Source organism: Xenopus laevis, chromosome 2L (assembly GCF_017654675.1).
Source record: "Xenopus laevis strain J_2021 chromosome 2L, Xenopus_laevis_v10.1, whole genome shotgun sequence".
Classification (NCBI taxonomy): Eukaryota; Metazoa; Chordata; class Amphibia; order Anura; family Pipidae; genus Xenopus; species Xenopus laevis.
In genome coordinates, this window is record NC_054373.1 from 93,845,079 (window position 1) to 93,846,270 (window position 1,192).

The window sequence follows — 1,192 nt, forward strand, 5'->3', positions numbered from 1 at the left end:
ACTCTGCACATCATACACTCACTAGCATTAGTAGCTGCACAAACTGCTCATTATGCGGGTTGCTTAACGAGGGACATTTCTATAATGCTCTGTTTATATATTTTCTCTGTATAATTCTCTAAATCCCCTCTCCATCAGAAAGACATATTCCTGTTAATCTTTGTTTTGATTTTAATCCGATGGGTGGGAAGGCGGGGTAGTAGCTGTTGTACAGCAAACACTGGCTTGCAATTCATAAATCTTTCCTATACAAAGATAATCCTGAAGCTGGGACCATTCCTGACAGGACAAAAACTAGGGTAAATGCAAGGGAAGACTGGAGATGCAGCTTCCATATGTAGAAAGTACTGGATACAGTAGACATATTTGTTGGGGGTGACAAGATGTAAGAGAGAAATATAATATAAAAAAACAGAAAATGATTACTATGACTTAAAAGCTCCTTTTTAAAAATAGAAAAAAACAGCTCTATCCACATTCCTTCCTAACTTACATATCAGACACTGTTACCTGATGTGCAAAGAAAGTACATGATATTGCTTCTATGCTCACTAAAAATATTGTCCTTTATTTCTATGGCACAGATGTGTTATGCCTCACTTACCAGAGAGTTTCCATCATCATTTGAAGATATATATAACCCATACCAAATAGGGTAAATGTTATCTGTAGCCATTGAACCTGTTAATATGTTTTTACACTGTGGGAGAAAATGAGTACCTGGAGGATTTCCACATGGAGCCTGGGGAAAAGTAAAAGACTCAATGTTGAAATGCAGCAGTGCTAAACACTATATTGCCCAATAACTGTCACATGCAGTATATACAGTTAGGCCCATAAATCTTTGGACAGAGAGAACTTTTTTTTCTAATTTTGGTTCTGTACATTACCATAATGAATTTTAAATGAAACAACTCAGATGTAGTTGAACTGCAGACTTTCAGCTTTAATTCAGTGGGTTGAACAAAAAGATTGCATAAAAAAAGATTTGTGGGCCTAACTGTAGATCTTCAGCCACATATAAACCTATAGGCTAAAAGGACTGCAGGGGAACCAGGTGGTTGGGGGGATGCTGGGAAATGTACCTGGCAAAAAGGTCCTGGGGAGACCACTGGATAAGCAAATAATGTTTCAAAGACATCATTACTTCATCTTCAAGAAACATTTTTACAAATACTAGGAAAATGATCTA